The sequence below is a fragment of the Sciurus vulgaris genome (genome assembly GCF_902686455.1).
Source record: "Sciurus vulgaris genome assembly, chromosome: 10".
Classification (NCBI taxonomy): Eukaryota; Metazoa; Chordata; class Mammalia; order Rodentia; family Sciuridae; genus Sciurus; species Sciurus vulgaris.
In genome coordinates, this window is record NC_136470.1 from 49,163,655 (window position 1) to 49,185,850 (window position 22,196).

General features: G+C 38.0%; 1 protein-coding gene across 6 annotated transcripts in view; it reads left to right on the forward strand.

Moving 5' to 3' along the window:
• CMSS1 (cms1 ribosomal small subunit homolog) overlaps positions 1-22,196 on the forward strand; it is a 367,164-nt gene that overhangs the window by 307,387 nt on the left and 37,581 nt on the right. Inside the window, exon 1 of one of the 6 annotated variants that reach the window (XM_079100571.1) lies at positions 21,511-22,015. The exons of the other annotated variants lie outside the window; for them this stretch is intronic. The gene's annotated coding sequence lies outside the window, so the exon portion shown is untranslated. Of the gene's footprint in view, positions 1-21,510; positions 22,016-22,196 lie in introns of those variants that run through there. 6 annotated transcript variants of the gene reach the window in all.

Consider the following 22,196-nt stretch of genomic DNA (forward strand, 5'->3'; position numbering starts at 1 on the left):
GTAAAAGAGCTTGGAGCTGGGAGTGTTTCTCAGTGGTAGAGCACTTGCCTAGCATGCCTGAAGCCCTGGATTTGATCCCTAGCAACACACACACACACCCCGTTTTTTGGCTCTCATGTGGAGAATGAAAGGATGAAAATGGTTGCTGGGAGACCAAACACTGCCTGAAGGAGGCACTGCTAAGTCGTGCCTTCGGACAGTCCCAAAGAAATGACCTGGAAATTCATGATCTGTAGGCAGCCTGTCATTAATTTTTTTTTTCACACTGCTTTCCCTCTAAATGTCTCAAGCATTTCTCTCTTTGTTGGGTGTTAACAGAATAAATTTAAAAAAAAAAAAGTGCCAGAAGCACTCTAGTCATTTGGGAGAGCCATTGAGATAGGGACCTGACCCCACACTGTGCACAGAATCCTAGGCCCGAAGTCATTTTCACTTTGCAGTTTGGTTAAATTCATGCCAGCTTCCTGCTGTTCTTCAGCTCTGTTACTGGAACATAGAAGGCGTTCTACACGTGTTTGTTAGGTTGATTGTACTTGAATTCTCAGGGGTCTAAGGAGAAAGGGAGAATTAGAGAGGCCATTGGGATTCTCTTTATTTCCTCTCTGGAGCAGGGGTGTGTCAGTGGGTTATGATGGCTCTTGAAAAAGTATTAGTGTTTCAGCCTTTGTGGATATAGTTGGGAGGAAATATAAGAACTCTCTGCTAGAATAAAAGGTGATGTGTACATGCAAAAAGTCTCAAGAGCACCTGGTTAGAATTTAATGTGGCTGAAAACATCTCTATTTTTTTCATGTTTCAATTACTCAAATATGGAAAAAGTGTGCTTTGGAGATTTTCCAAAATAAAAGCTCTAAGGTGAGAGAAATTTCAGACCCAGCAATAACTTGAAAATTAGAAGTTGGAATGGCAACTGCTTTTTCAACTGTCTTAACTCTGTCACCAGCACTATAGTGATTCAATTACTTGTGACAATTCTGGTTTCTGGCCATTAAACTGCGCGCGTCAGCTACAGGCATCAGTCTTTTCCTTCTTTTCTTTTCACTAGATTTGAGGACAGAAATGAGAAAATAAGAGAAAGGAGGAAGCTGGGGGAGCTCAGGTCTTTCCAGTGGTCCCTAAGTCTCAACTGGTGACCCTGACCTTAGCAGCCTCATGTGATTTGGAACCTGCAGCAAACCAGTTATAGGGCAGATCTTTCCCCACCGTCCTTATCACCCACAGTTGTTATACAGATACCAGTAGCTTGCTTGAACAAGAACAGAATATACCCCCAAATGAGCCACCTGGGACCTGCATAGGAAGGGAGGGGACAGTGTGCCTTAGTGAGTTAAGTCCCTTGGTGCAGTGCCTGGTATAGAGCAAACATTCACCATGTAGTAACAGCTGCTACTGCGGCTATGCTTTTTATTATTTATGACAGTAGCTTATATATCAATTAGATATATGTAAGCCTCACATTGTCAGGTACTAGCTTTCACATTTGCCTATTTGTGCTCTCTTCCTCACCCCACCAGCCACCCCTGCACACTTCCTCGAGCGCTGTTTGACACCACCTTCTAAATAAGGGCTGTTCTCCTAATTCACTCCCTATATTTAGTGTTGCCCTATTCATGGTAGCCACATTATTCCCCCATCTCCATTTGGCAGTTGTCATTCCTTCTTTAGCATCACTCTGAGTCTCTTTATTGGAGACAGGTAATTTTTCAGAAGTCCAAAAAATACATACCTACACTGTTTATGCCCTGTCTGCTTCCTCTCCCCTGTATGGAAGGTGATTTTTGTTACCATCTCACTTCAGTATTTCTCATGATGGAAATAACTCAATTAATTTCCATCATCTGCAGTTTGCTTAAGAGCTCTGTGATCTCAGGTGCCTCATTTTGTTGGGAAGGGAGGAGCATGACACATCTGATCCCTCACTTAGAGAAGCAAGAAATAATCATTTCAGTTAGGGCCCAGGGAGGCAAGTCTGTTTGCGAAAGGAAGGAGTTGCTGTTTCTCTGGCTGTCTGCTTCTTTCCATCTGCTGCAAGCCCACCCCTGGAAATCATGGCTGAGTGTCTCTCAATGAAATAAATGTTGTAATGGGTCACATAATTAGCAGGCAGAATTATGCTTGAGCTGTAATCTGACTAATTGCTGACCTCAGAGAATCAATTTCAATTTCATATGACATAGCACCTTAGCTGTGTGCTGCCTTAGGAGTTTCCACTCGTCTCTCCCTTTCAGGCCAGATTGCTTTTTCTATTTCTGGGCTTATATTGATGAGTCAGGTGGCCTCGGACTTTGCCTGTAGATGAAAGGGGCATCCTGACTTAGACATTTGTTATACATAGTAAATTATGAAAAGGAAAAACTCTGTGTCTGTTCTTTGGCGTTAAAGTAAGGGAAACCGGAGGGTTGAGTGAGGAAGGTATGAACTAGCCAATATAAATAAATTCTAACCCTAGGACCTGAATGCAGCACGATGTACAACATAGGAAATGGCACTGAAGAATAATGCTTTTCTACACTAAAAACAGTCACCTTACGGAACTCATGATGTAAAAGGTCATGTTAATATTTTCCATCAAGTCCTAATCACTAAGTTAAAACAACATACAAAATAAGATAAACATTTCGCTGCATATCGATTTAGTCCATGACATATCGGGTGGGTTTTTATCTTTTCCCCTGAAGCAAGTGTGGAAATAGTCACCCTTCTCATCTCCCCAAATCCTAGAACTATTTCAACAACTAATGAGTTCATTAAAGTCTCACATGCTTTGATTTCTGTAGATGGAATTTTCTGCATGAATTCAGAGATGATGTGCCTTTTCATGTTCTTTAAAACATGACATGATGAGCCTGGTGTAGTGGTGAACACTTATAATCCCAGCAATGCAGGAGTCTGAGGCAGGAGGATTGCAAGTTCAAGGCCAACCTCAATAAATTAGAGAGATCCTGTCTCCAAATTAAAAAATGTACAAAGGACTTTGGATATAGTTCAGTGGTAAAGCACTCCTGGGTTCAATTCTCAGAAAATTCATACATACATAGGTACATACATACATTAACTAATCAAAACAAAACATGACATGTGAATTCTCCTACACACTAATATAACAGTATGGAAAATAAAATCACCGTTAAAGACCCAGTTCAAAGCTGTTAAATAATCAAAAGAATTTACTGTACATTATGACTGGAGTTGTAATTATTAAGAACCTAAAATAGTTGCACTTCTGAGGAATTATTTTATTGTCATTACTGTTGTTTTAGCCTATGGATATTATGAATAGTGACCAGGTTGACTTTATCATAGTGGCTTCTACAAACTTCTAATCAAATTTTTCCCATCAGTAGCAAATATATAGGTCAATATACTATGTTTGTCATAACTCTTGGATTATTTCCATTCTAATTCCTTATTTTTCTTTCATATTCACTCCCACTTGTATATTTTTCTTTGTTTTATGTTTTTTGTGTGACTTTGTAAACTACTTAAATCCTTTCTAGAACAGAATGACCCATAGTTAACTGATAGCTATATATTGGGGAAAAAAATGAAAGTTGGGCAGACAGGGAAGGAATTAAGGAGAGAAAGCAGGCAAAAAACTACGAACCTCAGCTATGTTAACTCCCTTAACCCTCGGCTTCCTCATCTCAGACATGCTGGCTCCAGCTTTATCGTGGGACTCAAAATCATTCTTAGATAATGATTATAAGCATACTTTATCACTTACAGAACCATGTGCAGCTTTATTGTGATTATTTGAAAGCCATTATCAATAAGGCAATTCTCTATTACCAAGCCTTTGGCCTAATCCTCCTTCATCTCTTCCTTAGGAAGTTTGTTCTGAGAGCAGGGCCCCAGCTCTTCTGAGAGCCTTCTTGCAGTTTCCCCACTCTGAGAACCAAAATCCTTAGACCATTACAGAGTCAATGTTCTCTCCTCAAGGACGGCTCCAAAACTTCTAAACCTAACTGTTCCTATCTTAGCTGGTCCAAAAGCTAGGAAGTCTAACCACCAAAACCTAGAAAAAGAGTTGGTCAGCAGTACTGTGTACCTCAGTGTCTGGTGAGGACATCTGTACCAAATTTCCCAGTATGGGCCCTTCTACTCCATACACATTCCCATTTAGACCAACAAGGATATCTTATCTCCCACCATGTCATTGCTGACCCAGTCCCCAAATTAGAACTTCTTGGTAGGTAGAGTGCTTGTGATCTGCCTTTGTTAGTTGCAGTTACCAGTGATCTTATTAAGAAAAGTTTTGCTCTCAAGTGGATTGAGACAGAAAGAAAAGATGAAAAGACAGCCCAAATGATCCATCCTTGTCTGAGGCCTGTTACCTTCCTAAAGCCTCCCTTAGGTCTCATCAGTGCCATGCTCAAGGCCGCACTCCCCAGCACAGCAGATAGGAGGCAGCCCACTATGGAAGTCAGAGTGAGAGCCCAGGCTACCTGAGTGGGGAAGACTTGCCCCGTCTGCATGACACCAAGGAACCTGGACCAGGCCATGCTCCTTGCCAAACCTAAGTTCAAGAAATGAAGGTGACTTTACATATGTCATTCAGGAATGCTCTTCCTGTTTTTTAACTTCCACTCTTTTTCAACATCCAGATGAGATTCACCTCTTTCTGGATGCCTTCCCAGATCCACAGTCAATAGAATGTGGAGTTCTGACCTCCTTTTTCCCATACTGCTACGTACTCTACACATTGCATTTCAGTTATTTTTGTCATAAGATTTATTGTTGGAAAAAATATATTATTGAATATTATGTTATTTCATTAAGAAATTTAAAAAATTCAAATTCATCTTTAAAAAAAAGTGTTCACATATGGTAGAGCAGTTGTAAATTTTTTTAAACAACTTTAGACACCATTGGAAATTCTGTTCTGTGAAAGATAAGACAGCTAAATACACACTTTTATTGAACTATTACATTTACCAAGGAACTCAGACCATAAGTGTACTGTTCAATCAATTTCAACCAAAACCTCGAACATTTCTATTACACCTCAAAGTTTCCTAAAATCCCTTCCCAATCCATCCCTACCTCTTACCCTCCTTCCCCACATCCAAGCCACCACTGAACTGATTTCTGTCATCACAAGTTAATGGGGACTACTCTAGAAGTTCCTATCATGTAGAATGTGCTTCTTTGCATCTCCTTCTTTCATGCAGTAATGCTTTTGTGATTTATCTATGTTGCGGCATTTATCAGTAGTCCATTCCTTTCGTTGTTCGGTAGCATTCCATTGTTTGGTGATACCTGTGTTCATTTATCTATTTTCCTGTTGATGAGCATCTCTAGCACTGTATTTTTTATTTCAAGTTTTAAATTATCATGTAGTAAAATTAACCTTGTTCCTTTCAGACATATAGGTCTCTGAATTTTAACACGATTAGATTTGCGTGAACACCATCACAATCAGCATGCATACAATTCTGTCATCTTAGATACGTCCCTGGGCTTCCTTTTAGAGTCCTGTGTTCCCATTCCAAGTCTCTGACCACCTCATATCTGTCTCCTTCACCGCAGCCTCACATTACATTTTAATTGCTTATGCACGTCTGTCTTTCCCTCTATGTTGTTAGTTTCTCAGAGTAAGGACTGTATCTTTTTATTTTGCCTCCTTGGGACACAGCACAGTACATTCAAATATTTAACGGGTACCTATTATGTACCCATTAAATACCCATTAAATATTTGAAGGATGAATGAATTAATGTTCATGTGGCCACACAATGAATCCTTTCATAATCCCTAGGAGGGAAAAGAAAATAGAAAGTTGAAGAAAACCAAGATTAACTTTGTTCATTTTAGGAAAACTAGGTCCTTTTCTAAAAGCAATAATAATTTTATGATTTTAAGAAATTCTAAAGAATACTGTCTGATAATTGGCACTTGAAAGAATATGTTGAGTCACATAAAATGTCCAATTCAGCAAGTGTTTAATTATACTCAAAATATTACTGCTAATTAAGTTTGAACATGAAAATGAAAAGGAAAAAAATTAAACTTGCTTCTGTGTCTTATTACCTATTTCTAAGTATATTTCAGAAGTCTGAAATTCTCCCCCAGGGCCTTTAATATATTTTCCAGGTATTCTTAGCACTGTAAGAATCCTCTATAGAGAAACTCAATACTCATGCTGTCATTTTTTAACTGAAGTTTCCATTTCCATATTTTTCTCTAAATCAGTGTCATCTTTATCTAAAATCTGTTTTACTGGAGTCATTATTATTACTTCAAGTGATGCTTGGTTCTTATAGCTAGTGTCTTTCCTGGAGCATAGTCAGTTCTCTTCAGCTTCAACTTTACTTTTCTTCCTGCACCCCCAGTGTTTATTACTGTTTTCTTTTTCATTAACCCAATGCTGAAATGACTCTGAATATATTCTCTTAATTTCTTTTTATCCTCTTAATTTCACCTACCAGTACATTATCTCTTATAACCTGAGCCCTTTGCCAGTTCCATGTCACATTTCTCTAAGCAAATAAATTTTCTCCATATGCTTAGCATATACCCTTGAGCCCTGTAGCCTATTTCCCCTTTTAAAATAGAAATGGGGAAACAGCTGTTGCTCAATTTCTATAAAGTGCTCCCTGTTTTATAGATCACCCTGGACAGCTCTATTTTGATGTCTGCAATATTACTTGGTCCTCGAATTGTGAGTTTCCTGGACTTGAATTTTCCTCTCATATTTAGGAAAGAAGGATTAATTCTACAAGATATTTTAGTGTACTATGCAGGCCATGAGTTCTTCTCTATAGTTTATTTTGGTAGCTAGTTAAGGGCTCACATGGAATAATGCTTTCTTCCCTATAGCTAGCACAACAAGCTGTAAAACTCATATATGGTCATTTCATTCAGTGTTTCAGCAGATGTTGATGGAATAGACTTACCAGACTCTATGCTACATGCAGACATATAAGTGAAAGGACACCCTGCCCTCAGGTAGCTGGCTCGCAGCTCAGTAGGGAGGACAGATGCAATGTGATGAGTATTCTAATCCATGAACACTTGAGCCAGAACAGCTCCTACAGGAGAAGGTGACAAACTGTGGTCTATGGGCTGTCTGCCTGTTTTTGTATATAAAATTTTTGTCGTAGCCCGGCTACACCTACTCATTTACATAATGTCAGTGGTTTCCATACAGGACAATGTACGGTTTTGATAAAAAACACTTGGCCCACAAGCTTAAAGTATTACTCTCTGGTCTTTGAATTAAAAAAAAAAATTGCCCTGTGCTAACTTAGAGATCAAGTAAGTGTTCGATCACCAGAGATTAGAATAGTAGAGGATACCTTGGAGGATATTAGGGAATAGTGAAAGAAAAGTGTTCGAAGGATGAGAATGAAATCATCACAATGCTCCAGAAAACAAAGGAGAAAGAGTCAGAAAGTTGAAGGTCAATATCAGTGTTGAGTGCCTCAGGGCAATATAGTAAAATGGTGACTGTGATGGCCATTTCATGAGAATTTGTGTACCAGGCTGTATGAACAGTTTATTATGTTGCAACTCTGTAACAACTCTATAAAGTTGGCATCATTAGTACCCCATTTTGTAGATAAGGAAACTAAGGTGCAAAAAGAGGCAATAACTTTTCCAAGATCACACAATTTGTAAGTGACAGAGGTAGGGTTCCAATCTTGGCAGCCTGATTCTGGAGACCCTGTCATTTTAATACCTGCAACATAGTGATGTGACAATTAGGGGATTATTGTTGTCCTTATCAGGAGTAAATCATATATATTCTAGGGTATGTTTTCCTTGATCTGTCCATGAGTCTTCTCTGTTGGTACCATACCTCAGTATTTTAAAAACCAACATACTGAGATAGATTTCTTAGCAAGGTGGGGAGTTATCTTCAATTGAGAGGAAAAGGTGCTTACCATAGACCATGCACTATTCGAACTGTTTTACACTAATTTACAGGATCCTTTCAACTACCTCATTTTATATATTAGAAATTCAAGGCACAAAAACATGAGCCAACTTACCCAAAACTCAATCGCTGTTGGGTGGCAGGTATGTTATATGAACAGTGTGTTCTGGAGGGAAACAGCTTGGTGCCTGATTTAGTGTGACTCCTTCCCCCAACATCCCTGCTGATTTCCATCCACCCTTGGCTCTTGCCCATTTCTCTGAGATTTTGGCCTGAGTCTGACTCTCCTTTCCTTACTACTCCCTGTACCCCAGAGTGGTAGCCATTTTCAAAGTAGAAAGAAGAGAGCTCAGTGTGTTGGGTTTTTGAATAACTTTGAGGTATGGTACCAACAGAAAAGACTTGTAGGCAGATCAATGAAACCATACCCTAGAATATATATGATTGGTGTGCCATCATATATATTCTAGTGCCATCAAAGAATAATAATAAAGAGAAGAATCATTCAACACAAAGTTAGGACAATTGATTAAATATTTGAAAGGAAGAGCTTCAATTTATTCTTCTTCATATGGATTTCAGTTAAATGTTTAAAAAAGTAAAATAAAAAGACTTAACCCACTAAAAAATAATGATAAAAGTAGCTGCTTTGGGATAGTTTGGGAGAACTTTCCTAAGAAAAATTACAATGGAAATATATGATAATTTGATCACATCACAATTGGAAACATCCATAAGATCAAAAATGATTTTCAAAATTAAAAAACAAAACAACTTTAAAAATTAGCCTTAACATTAAAAAATCCAAGCAAGTTAAATAAGTAAAGTATTAAAACCCTCAGTTGACAAATGAACAAAGGTTAAGAATATTCTATTCATATATAATTCACATGGCTAATTAAAAGAATAAAATATTTAGCCTCACTCATAATCAAATGAATGCAAATTAAAATGCTTCATCAGTTTTACCCATTAGCAATATTAAAAAGATAATATCCAGTAATTATTGGGGTATAAGACAGGTGTTTTTATACAGTGTAGATGTCTTATAAATTAACCCAAGACCTTATAGAAAATACAAGTTAAGGCTCTGTAAATCACTCATCCCCTTTTATGATGTAATTTTCCTTCTAGAAATCTTTTCTAAATAGAAATACATAAAATGTTATATATAAAGATGTCTGTACTATATTTACAAAGGCTATTTTTTAGAAATAATCTAAGTAATGATAGAACAAATTACTATAATACAAACAATGGTTTGTTATATAGCTATTAATTTTTTTTAACTGACATTAATTATTTAATGAAATAATATTAAAAGGTAAAGATTTATTTATATACAATTCTGGATGTGCAAATATCTGTGTACATGTGTATACATGTACACATACTCATGAATACTCAAAAAGAACAAAGAGTAGAAATAAATGCATCAAAATTATAATAGTGGGTATCTCTTTTTTTTCAATATTTTTTAGTTGTCAATGGACCTTCATTTTTTTATTTATTTTTATGTGGTGTTGAGGATTGAACCCAGTGCGTCACATGTGCTAGGCAAGCACTCTGCCACTGAGCCACAACCCCAGCCCAGTACATACATTTTTATAGCAGGAACATCTTTTTATAGTAGGACCAAAATTTGTTTGTTTTTACTTTTCTATATTTTCCGTAATCTCTGTAATTAGTACACATTGTTTTCATATTAGAAATAAGTACAAAAATAAGTGTTCTTAAAAATGATGACCCCCGGTCTGGGGTTGTGGCTCAGTGGCAGAGTGCTTGCCTAGCATGTGTGAGGCACTGGGTTCGATTCTCAGCACCACATATAAATAAATAAAATAAAGGTTCTTTGCCAATTAAAAATTAAAAAAAAAAAAATGACCTCCATCTCATTGTTAGAGTAGTACTGGCAAACTGAGTCCATAGACTGTTTCATCTCTGCCTAATCCCACCCCATCCTATATGACCTCAGAGCTATGGTTGTTGAAGATCATTCTAAACCCAAATCTGCTTGCCATGTAGGTGATACTTACTTGATAGACTAATATCTTTTTTTTTTTTAGTTGTAAATGGATACAATACAATCCCAACCCTAGACTAATATCTTTAAGCACAGTTTATCAATAGGAAACTTTAAAGATGAAGCAATAAAGTACTTTGTCCTAAGTTACATGAAAAAGGCAGTCAGGTGGGATTGTGGCTTAGTGGTAGATCGCTTGCCTAGCATGTTTGATGCACTGGGTTCGAGTCTCAGCACTACATATAAATAAAATAAAAGTCCACTGACAACTAAATATATATTAGGAAAAAATAAAAGGCAGTCATGAAAGGGTTTTTTCCATTGAGAAGCTGGGTAATATAGCCGAGCATTCTGAAGCAGGCACATGAACATCACACCCAAGGCGTATATCAAGGGCATACTATAAGTAATCTAATATATAGCCGAAGTCTCTGAAGGCCAAAAGGCAGTCCTAATGGAAACAGTGTGCTTTCCATTGTAACCTTTCTCTTCCTAGGGATTTTACTTTATAACAAGAGTAGGTAGCAGGGTTAGCTGCAGCCTCAAAGGCTTTTTTCTTAGGCAGTTTCTTTTCAGGGGAAATTACATAATGTGCACAACCACGTAATAGGTTATGTTCACCTATATTCTTTAAAATGTAACCCTATCCTTCTGTGCCTCAGCATTCTACCACACTCTGGAAACTTTGACATGTCCAGGGTATATAGCATCCTACAAGAAGTTGGCCTAAACCAGAAGAGAATCATAAGTCACAGCAGTATGACTTCATCAGTCTACAAATGAGAAAACTGTAACATAGAGTAAGTGATTTGCCCAAGATCACAAAAGTTGGAACTAAAATTCAGGCCCTCTAGGTTGTCTCCCATCAACTCTTCTATACTGACACTTTTCAAAATAAACACACAGAGCGCTGTTCTGGGAACTGTTAAAAGGTGTTCGGCAAAGATCAGCATTTAGGAATCAAATAAGCCTAAAGATGTCTACACTAAAGAATCCCTGCAGGAAGACAGAAGCAAATGGGATATAGACTAGCCCAGGAAAACCAGGGTATAGTTTCTCCCCAACTAAAGTATAGAATAGGACAGGGGAGTTGGGGAAAATTCCTGACAGATATCTGATATGTTGGTTTTGGGTTGTTTTGGAGAGATGAACTGCCTACTGCCTATATTTAGTATCCTCTTCTTTAGTTAGATGAGTGTTAGTCAAAGATAATGTTCATTATTATACTAAAATAGGCTCTCCCCTCGAAGGCCCATGGATTCTTAAAACCACCAGAGAACTATTTAATTTGCTTTCCAAGTTAGAGGGGAAATATTACATAATAGTTAAGAACAGACTTTGAATCAGGACTGCCTGGGTCTAAATCCTGGCCCTCATTAATAGTGACAGATCTTGGGTTCCACCTCTATAAAACAGACCGTATTAACAGTTTACGTCTTGAAAGATTGATATGAGAGTTAAATGGGTTAATTTATGTAGCACATTTAGAACAGTGTCTTGCACAAAGTGAGGACCATATAAGAGCTATTGTCATTATTAGTTTCTAGCCAGGAATGGAGAATTTATATAGTAGTGCTCCCAAATGTACCAAATATGTTCATTCAATAAGCATAGAAAATATATTAAGACCCAAATGCCCCTGTCAGCACCTGTGGCTCTATCACCTAACTACAATAATTGGCCAGAAAATGTTGATTTGAAATTACGCACAGTTTAAAAACTGACCCCAAACATGTCGGCGTTCCAAAATTTAAAACAAACTAGAGAGGGAAAAGGGTCGAGCTCTAATACTCAAGTCTGAAGTTGAGTTTGTGTCACTTAAGCCAACTTATCTTTGGTTTTTCTTTACGTGAAAAAGAAAACAAGATCAAAGGGGAGAGGGAATGCCTTATTGCAGACCAGACAGCAAGCAGGTAGTGGTCCTACTTGCAAAGCTGTCCCCTGATAACTGCACTTACTACACATCCTTTTTGTAACAAGGTAAGAGAGGTCCCAAGGCACCCTGATTTTTGGCAAGTGAGGTCCTTCCCACTGTTGCCAGACATAGGTCAGAGCATTCACATCAGGGGCCAGGCTTGTGGCCCTTCCTGAGGAGTCTTTCCTGTGTGCCTTTTAAGTAAATGCAGTAACACCAACATAGAATAGTCACTTTTAGAAAATAAACTTCAAGATTTAGCTGTGCTCACTCCAAGCTAGCAAGAGAAATTTTGTAGTATTCAAGCTCTGCACAAAAAGAAGATGAAGCACTCTTCTTCAGTCAAGTGCTCCTGAGGTGGTCTTGTTGGTCTTAGTGCTTTACCTTTATCAGAGTGTCAGGACTCATAAAGTAACCACAGTTCATGTTTTGCCATTCTGTTCCAAAATTTTTTACTTTAAAGTTGCCTCTGGGAACCGGCAGCATATTTTGTAAGCAAAACTGAAGATGCGGTGCTAGGGACATCCTCAGCTATGAAAATAGGAATGTTATTGGAATTTAGATTAGATTGTACCAATTGCTGTTAGAAATGGCAAAACTAAAGGATGACCCCACTCCCCATTACAGCTCAGAGTGATACTAAAACTTCTGATAGAACCAATGCACAGGGATTTATCCAGAAGCATTTAATTTTTAAAATTTTTTGGAGAGAGGACAAAGAGATCTTAAGGAGCTTGAGGGATGAAGGAGGTTAAATCATACCCAGTTTCTTGCTGTATATAAGAGAGTGAAAAAGCAAATGAGGACAACAAAACAAAACTGGAGTGCATAAGCAGAACTGACATACAGCCTGATGAACCACCACAAGCCTGAGAAAGACTGAGTGTCCCAATCCCAGCACCCAGATCCGGACCTGCATGACCCCAAAGACCTGGACACTGAAGGGCCAGTCTGCCTGAGCTTCTTGAGCAGCCCCCTCACAGCAACTAGATGCCCATATTGGGCACAACAAATGTGGGGTTGAGTGTGCTTCCCCTTTTGCCATCTTCTTCCCTGAATTCTTTATTTTCACAGGCCCTGTTCTCCTTTTCTCATTATTTTCCTTTATCATTGAAAGTTGCAACTGCTTGCTGCATTTTATCCTTCAGTCTTTTTTCTGCATTTGGAGTCTTCACAGAGGTGAAACTTGAGCTGAATTTTGGAGGGTAGAGGTAAGATTCTGATTTAAAAAAAAAAAAAAAATGGAGATACAGCAAGTATAGAGAACAGGCGTTCTGAACAATTAGAGTAAGAAATACACTTAAAGGCAGTGTGATTCTTTTCTGGGGTGGCCGAATGGATTATAAAACCTTCTGTTTTAGACATGGTATAACTGTAGTAATTATTTTGCAGAGTGCACAGAATAATAAAAAACAACTTCCTTCCTCCACAGCTTGCACAACCTGATAGGAAATGTCCAGTTCAATCATGAGCCTCTTCTTCCACGGCCAGTCTTCTCACTGCCTGTCCTCTACTGTGCTCTGTGTCACTAGCATGGCCTCGTGGCCTTCACAGAGTTCAGTCTCAGGGCCCTGTTCTTTCCATTTGGGAATTGTGTTCTTTCTCAGTGATGCTGGTGGGAGTCTCTTAATGAGCTGGGAACAGGGTTCTTGAAGAGTAGTTCCCAGCCTTGGTACTCCTAGCCAAATAAAACATTCTGGCTCCTAGGGATGAGTAATTTTAGCAAAACACTTTAGACTGTTTAAGTACAGCTGTGTATCCAGCATTACTTTTTCAGATTGTATAGCATTGCTTTCCCAGAGAACAACTGACCTCTTCTAGAAATAGAGAATAGCCACCCCCTCAAAGTGAAACTGAACTAAATTAAACTAGATGAAATTTTTAAAAACAATCAGAACATAATGATAAAAGGAACAATTCAGCAGGAAGCCTTCACCATTTGAACTTGCATGTGCCTGATTTAACAATGGAATACGTAGAATTACTGGAAAACATGGACAAATTCAAAATGAGAGGAAATGTTGATACATACTTTTTAACTGAAAGATAAAGCACAAAAAAATCATAAACGTAGAACAGATTTAAAAAACAGCAAGTTTATCTATGATCATACTCTGAAATCTCTACCTAACAGAAACTGTTCTTTTCAAAAACCCTTGAGACATGTTTAAAAATTCATTGTATCCTATGGTACAGGGACCAAATCCAACCAGGATGAGTTTCTGTAAATTAAGTTTTTCAAGACAAAACCCTTCCCATCCATTCATACATACATTGCCCAAGGCTGCTTTTGCAGCACAACAGCAGAGTAGAAGAGTAACAACAGTGGCCTTATTGCTCTACAAAACCAACATCTACATATTATATGGTCCTTTACCCAAAAAATTTGCCAAATTCCTATGCTGGACAATAAAGCTAGTCTTAACAAATGATAAAGAATGAATAAATAGGCCATTTTTCTAACCCCAAGCAAAAAGATGACTTTTAAAAATATGTTCAAAATCATAAAATACTTATTAATAAGTAGTGGATCAAAGAAAAGTTGTAATGGAAAATATTATGGATTGAATGTCTGTATTCCTCTAAAAATCAGGGTGATGGTATTTGGAGCTAAGGCTTTGGGGAGGTAATGAGGTTAGATGAGGTCATAAGGATGTGGCCCCCATGATGAAATCTGTCCTTTCTTAAGAGGACACACCAGAGAGCTTGTTCACTCTGTCTGCTGCCATGTGAGGACACAGTGAGAAGTCAACTGTCTGCGAGCCAGTAAGAGAGCCCTCACCAGAACCTGACCATATCGACACCCTCATCTCTACTTCCAGCCTCCGGAAACATAAGAAAATAAATATTGCTCATTTAAACCAGTCTAGTATTTTACTAGGGCAGCTCAAGCTGAGAACTTCAGAAACTTAAAAGTATTTACAATTAAAATTATTTACAATTAAATGATAATAAAAATGATGTAATACTAAAATATCCGCTATTCAGCTTACATTATATCTAGAAGGAGTATACAGCTCTGATGCTTACTTATATCAGAAACTCTTGGTGGACTACATGTCCAACCACAAAATATTACAAAATCAGAGATCCAAAATGGCAGACTAGAGGGTGACTGCATCTCCTATCGCTCCAGAACTCAGGATTCAAGAAGGGGAGGTATTGAGAGACTCAGACCAACATAGAGCCATGGAGTGAGTCTCTCCCACTGGGTGAAGCTCGGCCTGGGCAGCAGGCCTGGACCAGGGGCAGCATCCTGGAGCAGGGCAGAGCAGCGAGAGTCTTCCCCAAGCAGCCCTGCTCCCTCCGGCGGCAGGCGCGATCCACAGCCAGCTTCTAGGAGCAGGCCCTCCCAGTGAGAGCTTTTCCGCACAGAGCCAACCCCAAGCCCCAGAACCAGCGGTGGGCCCCGGCCTGCAGGAAGCTTCTAGGACCAAGGCAGGACAGGGAGAGGCTTTCCCTGAGCAGCCTGGCTCCCTCAGGCAGAGGCAGGCCCTATCTATAGCCAGCTTCTAGGAGCAGGACCACCCAGTGAGAGGATTTCCACGTAGAATCAGCCCCCAGCCCTGGACCCACTAGCAGGCTAGGGGCAGCTTTCTTCAGAAGCACTGCATTATCAAGTTCCTCCAAGACTTCAGGCTACTGAAGGCTCGGAGTGATATACTGGAAATCTACAGGGACACTATAAGCCAATAGAGGAAATCTGCAATATCTCAGAGTCCCACTGATATCTGACCAATATGAGAAAACAAGGGAAGAAAATGTCCCAAACAAACCTAGACACTATATCAATAAAACGCAATGACAGCACAGCAGAAGAAATGTCAGAAAGGGAGTTCAGAATGTACATAATTAAAACAATCAGGGAAGCAAACGAGGAGATGAAAGAGCAAATCCAGGCATTGAAGGAAGAGATGAAAGAGCAAATGCAGACATTAAATGATTGCACCAATCAACAGTTAAAAGAGCAAATATAGGAAGCAAAAGATCATTTTAATAAAGAGTTAGGGATACTGAAAAAAAAAAAAAAACAGAAATCTTTGAAATAAAAGAAAAAATAAACCAAGTTAAAAACTCCATAGAAAGCATAACCAATAGGATAGAACAACTGGAAGACAGAACCTCAGACATTGAAGACAAAATATTTAATCTTGAAAGCAAAATTGACCAAACAGAGAAGATGGTAAGAAATCATGAACAGACTCTACAAGAAGTATGGGATATCATGAAAAGGCCAAATTTAAGAATTATTGGGATTGAGGAAGGCTTACAGAAATAAACCAAAGGAATGAACAATCCATTCAATGAAATAATATCAAAAAATTTCCCAAATCTGAAGAATGAAATGGAAAACCAGGTATAAGAGGCTTATAGGACTCCAAATTACAACAGATCCACAACAAGGCACATTATTATGAAAATACCTAACATACAAAATAAAGACAGAATTTTAAAGGCTGCGAGAGAAAAGAATCAAATTACATTCAGGGGGAAACCAATAAGAATATCAGCAGATTTTTCAATCCAGACCCTAAAAGCTAGAAGGGCCTAGAACAACATTTACCAAGCCCTGAAAGAAATCGGATGCCAACCAAGAATCTTATACCCAGCAAAACTTACTTTCAGATTTGACGACGAAATAAGATCCTTCCATGATAAACAAAAGCTAAAAAAATTTAGAAAAAGAAAGCCGGCATTACAGAACATTCTCGGCAAAATATTCCATGAGGAAGAGATGAAAAACAACGATGCAAATCAGCAACGGGAGGAACTAGCCTAAAGGAATAGCCAAATAAAGGAGAAAGCAAATCATGTCAAAAAACAAAAATGAGTCAAATGACTGGGAATACAAATCATATCACAATAATAACTGTGAATGTTAATGGCCTGAACTCATCAATCAAAAGACATAGACTGGCAGATTGGATTAAAAAGAAAAATCCAACAATATGCTGCCTGCAAAAGACTTATCTCATAGAAAGAGATACCCACAGACTAAAGGTAAAAGGATGGGAAAAAACATACCATGCACATGGACACAGCAAAAAAGCTGGAGTATCCATCCTCATTTCAGATAATGTGGACTTCAAGCCAAAACTAGTCAGAAGGGATAAAGAAGGACATTACATACTGCTTAAGGGAAGCATAAATCAGCAAGAGATAACAATCATAAATATCTATGCCCCGAACACTGGCTCATCCATGTACGTCAAACAAATCCTTCTCAATTCCAGAAATCAAATAGACCACAACACAATAATACTAGGCGATTTTAACACACCTCTCTCACCGCTGGATAGATCATCCAAACAAAAATTGAATAAAGAAACCTAGATCTCAATAACACAATCAACAATTTAGACTTAACCAACTTATATAGAATATACCATCCAACAAAGAAGGAATACACTTTCTTCTCAGCAGCACATGGATCCTTCTCTAAAATAAACCATGTCTTATGCCATGAAGCTACTGTTAGCAAATACAAGAAGATAGAGATACTACCTGTATTCTATCAGATCATAATGGATTGAATTAGAAATAAATGACAGAATAAAAAACAGAAACTTCTCCAATACCTGGAGATTAAATAATACGCTATTATATGATGAATGGATAACAGAAGACATCAGGAGGGAAATAAAAAAATTCTTAGAAGTAAACGAGAACAAAGACATCATATCAAAATCTCTGGGACACCATGAAAGCAGTACTTAGAGGAAGATTTATTTCATGGAGCGCATTCAACAAAAGAAGTAAAAATCAACAAATAAACAACACTACAGCTCAAAGCCCTAGAAAAAGAAGAGCAGATCAACACCAAAAGTAGTAGAAGACAGGAAATAGTTAAAATCAGAGCTGAAATCAATGAAATTGAAACAAAAGAAACAATCGGAAAAATTATCAAAATAAATAGTTGGTTCTTTGAAAAAATAAACAAAATTGATAGACCCTTAGCCACACTAACAAAGAGAAAGAGGGAGAAAACTCAAATTACTAAAATTTGGAATGAACAAGGAAATATCACAACAGACACGAGTGAAATACAAAACATAATTAGAAGCTATTTTGAAAATCTATACTCCAACAAAACAGAAAACCTCAAAGACATCAACAAGTTTCTAGAGACATATGAATTGCCTAAACTGAACGAGGAGGACATACACAACTTATATAAATGAATTTCAAGCAATGAAATAGAAGAGGTCATCAAAAGCCTACCAACAAAGAAAAGTCCAGGACCAGATGGGTTCTCAGCTGAGTTCTACAAAACCTTTAAAGAAGAGCTCATTCCAATACTTCTCAAAGTATTCCATAAAATAGAAGAGGAGGGAACCCTCCCAAACTCATTCTATGAAGCCCAATATCACCCTGATACCTAAACCAGACAGAGACACTACAAGGAAAGAAAATTTCAGTCCAATATCCTTAATGAACATCAATGCAAAAATTCTCAACAAAATTTTAGCAAATTGCATACAAAAATATATAGAAAAGATAGTGCACCATGATCAAGTGGGTTTTATCCCAGGGATGCAAGGTTGGTTCAACATCTGGAAATCAATAAATGTCATTCACCATAGCAACAGACTTAAAGTTAAGAATCACATGATTATTTCAATAGATGCAAAAAAAGCATTCGATAAAATGCAGCATACCTTCATGCTCAAAACACTAGAAAAAATAGGGATAGTGGGAACATTCCTTAACATTGTAAAAGCCATCTACGCAAAGCCCATGGCCGATATCATTCTAAATGGTGAAAAACTGAAAGCATTCCCCCTAAAAACTGGAACGAGGCAGGGATGCCCTCTTTCACCACTTCTATTCAACATCATCCTTGAAATTCTAGCCAGAGCAATTAGACAAACCAAAGAAATTAAAGAGATACAAATTGGAAAAGAAGAACTCAAACTATCCCTGTTTCCTGATGACAAGATTATATATTTAGAGGAACCCGGAAATTCCACCAGAAAACTTTTAGAACTAATAAGTGAAAAAGTGAATTCAGTAAAGTAGCTGGTTACAAGATCAATGCTCATAAATCCAATGCATTTTTATACATAAGTGATGAATCTTCAGAAAGAGAAGTTAGGAAAACTATCCCATTCACAATAGCATCGAAAAAAATAAAATACTTGGGAATCAGTCTCACAAAAGAGGTGAAAGACCACTACAATGAGAACTACAGAACACTAAAGAAAGAAATTAAAGAAAACCTTAGAAGATGGAAAGATCTCCCATGTTCTTGGATAGGCAGAATTAATATTGTCAAAATGGCCATACTACCAAAAGTGCTATACACATTCAATGCAATTCCAATTAAAATCCCAATGACGTACCTTACAGAAATAGAGCAAGCAATCATGAAATACATCTGGAAGAATAAGAAACCCAGAATAGCTAAAACAATCCTTAGCAGAAAGAGCAAAGCAGGGGGTATCGCAATACCAGATCTTCAACTCTACTACAAAGCAATAGTAACAAAAACGGCATGATATTGGTACCAAAATAGACAGGTAGATCAATGGTACAGAATAGAGGACACGGACACAAACCCAAATAAATACAATTTTCTCATACTAGACAAAGGTGCCAAAAATATGCAATGGAGAAAAGATAGCCTCTTCAACAAATGGTGCTGGGAAAACTGGAAATCCATATGCAACAGAATGAAATTAAACCCCTATCTATCACCCTGCACAAAACTCAACTCAAAATGGATCAAGGACCTCAGAATCAGACTAGAGACCCTTCATCTTATAGAAGAAAAAGTAGGTCCAAATCTTCAACATGTCGGCTTAGGATCAGACTTCCTTAACAGGACTCCCATAGCACAAGAAATAAAAGCAAGAATCAATAACTGGGATAGATTCAAACTAAAAAGCTTTCTCTCAGCAAAGGAAACTATCAGTAATGTGAAGAGAGAGCCTACAGAGTGGGAGAAAATCTTTGCCACTCATACTTCAGATAGAGCACTAATTTCCAGAATATATAAAGAACTCAAAAAACTCTACACCAAGAATACAAATAATCCTCAGTCGGTAGAGTGCTTGCCTTGTAAGCACAAGGCCCTGGATTTGATCCCCAGCACCCCCCCCCCAAAAAAAAAAAAAAGAATACAAATAATCCAGTCAACAAATGGGCTAAGGAAATGAACAGACCCTTCACAGAAGAAGATCTACAAGCAATCAACAGATGTATTAAGAAATGTTCAACATCTCTAGTAATAAGAGAAATGCAAATCAAAACTACCCTAAGATTCCATCTCACCCCAATTAGAATGGCGACTATCAAGAACACAAGCAACAACAACAGGTGTTGGCGAGGATGTGGGGGAAAAGGTACACTCACACATTGCTGGTGGGGTTGCAAATTAGTGCAGCCACTCTGGAAAGCAGTATGGAGATGCCTCAGAAAGCTTGGAATGGAACCACCATTTGACCCATCTATCCCACTCCTTGGCCTATACCCAAAGGACTTAAAATCAGCATACTACAGAGATGCAGTCACATCAATGTTCATAGCTGCTCAATTCACAATAGCCACATTGTGGAACCAACCTAGATGTTCTTCAATTGATGAATGGATAAAGAAACCGTGGTATACACACACACACACACACACACACACACACACACAATGGAATATTACTCAGCCATAAAGAATGATAAAATTATGGCATTTGCAGGCAAATGGATGAAATTGGAGAATATCATGCTAAGTGAGATAAGCCAATCTCAAAAAACCAAAGGACGAATGATCTCACTGATAAGCGGATGATGACACATAATGGGGGGTGGGAGGGGTTAGTGTTCGGGTTAGGGTTAGGGAGGGTGGCAAGAATGGAGGAAGGAAGACTGTATAGAGGGAAAAGAAGGGTGGGAGGGGTGGGGGGAAGGAAAAAATAACAGAAAAAATCAAACCACATTACCCTATGTAAATTTATGATTACACGAATGGTATGCCTTTACTCCATGTACAAACAGTGAAACAACATGTATCCCATTTGTTTACAATTTTAAAAAATTACAAAACCAATAAAGAATGGGCTGGGGATATAGCTCAGTTGGTAGAGTGCTTGCCTTGCAAGCACAAGGCCCTGGGTTCAAATACCTGTCAGCACAAAAAAAAAAAAAAAAAAAATCAATAGAGAAAAGAAATTCCATTCTTATAAATGAAATCATACATATAATAGTATGTATCAGTAAATGAAGAACCTGGTTTTTGACAAAGAGTACCCTCTATCAAGAAAAAAGAAGGTACAAATGAAATATAAGAGAAAGGGAAAAGGAGACATTGATACATATAATGATGGACTCTTCCCAGCAAGTTTGAAAATTTAAATAAAATGGCCAATTAACCAGAAAAAAACAACCCCAAAGCTGAATTAAGAATAAATAGAAAACTCTAAATAACCACATAACCATTAGAAATTGAAGCATTATTTTAAAACATACACACACAGAATACTAATACACTGTTGGTTGTACTGACAGATTTCACCAAATATCAAGGGGCAGACAATTTCAACTGTATACTACTATTTAAGAGAATTTTAAAAAGGAGAAATTTCCAAGATCTTTTATAAAAGATCTTGTATAACCCCTAAACCTAAAGCAGACAAGGAAAATATTAGAAAGGAAAATTACTTCACTCTTTTTGTTTATTTGTTTGTTCTGTTTAGTTATACATGACAGCAGAATGCATTTTGATTTGTTGTACATGTAATGATTAATTTGAATTGTCAGCTTGATTGGATTAAGAGATGCCAACGATTAAGAGGCTTCTGGGTGTGTCAGTGAGGGCGTGTCTAGGAATGCTTGGGATGTGGGATAGTGAACTGAAGTGGAGCCCCTCCCTAAGAGTGGGCAGCACTGCCCAATAGGATGGTGATTTGGATGGAATAAAAGTTGGAAGAACAAGGAAGCTGATGTAGATGCAAGCTCTGCTCTTCTTGAGGGTTCTTGATTGCTGCTTCGACTGTCTGAGGGTATCAGACTCTCTTCTTCACTCTTCCAAAGTGGACTCCGCAAGTGATTCTCCAGGTAGTTTCCAGAAGCCTTGATCTTGGACTAGGGTACCACGGTTGATTCTTCTTGTTCTGGGGCTTCTGTTTCTTGGACGGCACAGCTGCTGGTTCTTCCAGCTCTCCAGCCTACAGATGGTCATTGTGGACTATCCAGCTTCTGGTCGTGTAAGCCAGTCTAATAAATTCCCTTTTTATAATCATACTTCCTATTGATTCTGTTCCTCTAGAGAACTCTGACTAATACAGTACACAGATGGAGTACAACTTATTATTTCTCTGGTTATACATGATGTAGAGTCACACCATTCGTGTATTCATACATATAAAAAGGGTAATGATACCTGTC